This window comes from Furipterus horrens, unplaced genomic scaffold (genome assembly GCF_987537825.1).
Source record: "Furipterus horrens unplaced genomic scaffold, mFurHor1.1.pri manual_scaffold_3, whole genome shotgun sequence".
NCBI classification, from domain to species: domain Eukaryota; kingdom Metazoa; phylum Chordata; class Mammalia; order Chiroptera; family Furipteridae; genus Furipterus; species Furipterus horrens.
In genome coordinates this window covers 10589013-10591871 of record NW_028327173.1, presented here as the reverse complement: position 1 = coordinate 10591871, position 2859 = coordinate 10589013, and positions in this window count along the sequence as shown.

Genomic DNA, 2859 nt, shown 5'->3' with positions numbered 1-2859 from the left:
TGACCCTGCCAGCAAATCCAATTTTCACACATCTCCTTCTGGAAGAAATTTGCCTTCCGCCAGGGTGGGAGGTCAAAGCAAAACACTGCAATGCAACCAGAGCCTTCTCTGGGTGGGAGAGGCTCTCTAGGGGGATTTTTCTGCGCTCTGGGCTGCAAAATCTTGTCCGGGTGCTCAGAGAAAGAAGAGGGGAGAGGAGGCCCCTTCCTATCCATCCCCTGCCCTGGGGGCACCCCTGTCTGGTACACCAGACAAGTGTCATGCAGGTGTTTTTCTAGATGCTAGGGATGCAGTCGTCAAGAAAAGTTCAAAGTCCCCCTCTCCCAGCCCTTTTCCGAAGGCAGCCCCCAGGTGATGTCTGACCTGGGCCCCAGGGATGGCGGCCTCCTGGGGTTCCCGTGTGTGTGCGCACGCACACACATGCATACATGATCTCGCCTTAAGTGTGGACTGGACCTAGTGACAGGCTTCTAGCGAACAGAATAGGCAAGAGTGATTGATGGCTCATCACTTCTGAGATGAGGTTACGAAAGACTGTGACTTGTGTAGTTCCAGCACTCTCTTGTGCCACCCCCCCCTCACTTTAATGAACCCACCACCATGTCGTGGAGAGAGCCCTGTGACAAGGACCTCAGGGAGAACAGCAGCAGATGACAGCTCGTGAGAGGCTGAGGTCTCATTCCAATAGCCTGGGAGGAACGAAACCTTCCAGCCACTGTGGGAGTGAGCTTGGGAGAGGCCCCAGGCCGCCCTCCCAGGCAATGTTGACAGGACAGTGGCCTTGCAACCTGGGAAACATCTTGAGCCAGAGGACCCAGCTAAGCCACACCTCAAATCCTGGCCCCCCAATTCTTTTGAAAACATCCACGTGTGAGAGAAACATTGATGAGTTGTTTCTCATACGCACCCCCAACGGGTACCAAACCCACAGTCCAGCATGTGCTTTGACCGGGGATCGAACCAGTGACCTTTTGCTTTGTCACACTGGCCAGGGAGGCAGAGAAAGGATTTAAACAGAAGCAGCTTGCTGCAGAGTCTGTGCTGTTGAATGTCACGCTGACGACGGGGGAAGAACCTCTTCCCCGGAGAGTGCCTAGTCTGATGGAGGAAGCACACTTGCCACACTGAGGGCTCTGCCATCCAGTCAGGGACACAGCTTTTTCAACATGCTTTGCACCCAGCTTTAAGTCAACCAAACACTTCTGCCCCCATGCCCTCCAACCTGCAGGAACTTGCAGAACTGTCTTAGCTCATCCTGTCTTTGGCAGGGCTTCCTAGTCTTTTATTGTTTCCTCCTTGAAACTGGATCTTTGTGCACTGTTTCCTGATTTAGCTTCAAATTATTCATTGGACCTAATTCTGGATCCTACAGCTCGGCACGTCCTGGGCACCCACTCTGTGCTAGGCTTTTGTGATATACATCATCCTATTTAATCATTAAACAACCCATTTACAGATGGAGAAGCTGAGGCCCAGAGATGTAGACTGCCACCTCATGAGGCCAGTAGTCAAGACCTGTCTGGGATTTAAAATTGTCCTAGATGTCAGAGCCCCTAACCTATAGGTCTCTTCCCATCCCTGTAACCAGCATGCCCTCCAGAGTGTGCCATGCCTGGGAGATGCGTGGGGGTCTCTCTGATCCTTCCACTAGTGTACTCACTCCTTAAGCACAGCCCAAAGTGCCAGCGTCCAGTGGGCACCTGATACATCTTTGTTGAATAGAAGACAGAATTGGCTTATGAAGTAGGCAGAGGGCGTTTTCCCCTGTCTGCCCAGTGTACCTTCCCCCTTCCTAGTAGGTCCCCATTCCCTTTGGAAAAATTAATCCTTCTGTAATATGTCATTCTATGGGACTGTCACATCAGCCCCACCTTCCACTCTCCAAGGGGCAGGCAGGGAACCCGGCTCTCTCTTTAGATTTTGAACATTGTGCAGAAGAACAAGCAGCCTAGAGAAGTCAAATGCTACAGTAAGAGCCCTGCCTCTGCTCTGGCCTTCTGGTCACCCCATCACCCTGGCCAGGTCTCCTAGCCCGACCTTGTCAGTCTTTGCTGCTCACAGCCATTAGCTGTCCTGTAACCCCGGGCCCTTGGGAACTGCCTAGCTGGACTCTGCCTTTCTCAATAGAATGTTGGCCTCACCTTCTGTCCAATCCCCCTGGAAATCTCAACTTTCTCCCTTTCTCTCATATCCCTGACCTTTTGTTCCCGCCAAAGAAGTCTGTGTACTAATTAGCTAAGAAATAACATGGCAGCTCTATGATTCCTCATTAGCACAGGGAGAGAGTCCCAGCTACATGACTGATAAGCATCTACAAGAAAATTAACTCCTGTGCAAGGACTCCCTAATCAAGATTAATGAGGGGGAGGGGAGGGAGAAACAGGGGGCCCAGAGCCCTCCACAGGTCTCCAGGGGTCAACTGTACCACGTGGAGGAGCTAAAGAATAAGAGTGGGAGATGAAAGGCCAAGGGCTGGTCTTAGAGTTCAAGGCTCTGTTCTGCCTCCTTAGGCAAAAGGGCCTGCTAAGTGAATCAGGATATACAGCCTACTGTGTGCCAGGAGACAGGACAATGAAATGAGCAAGTCAAAGTCCTTGCCCTGTTCATGATCTAATTAAGTAGAAAATTTCAGTGTAGGATCATAAGTGAGCTGATGCCGGCGGGAAACCAACATTTATTGAGCATTTACTATGTGCTTGGCATCATCTTAAGTGTTAATGTCTTTATTCCTTACAACACAGCTATGACTGGCCCCAATTTACAGATGAGGAAACTGAGGTATGGATGAGTTAGGCAAATTGGCCAAGATGACAGAGTTCATGAAATGGAGTAAGAATGTGAACCCCAACAGAATACCCA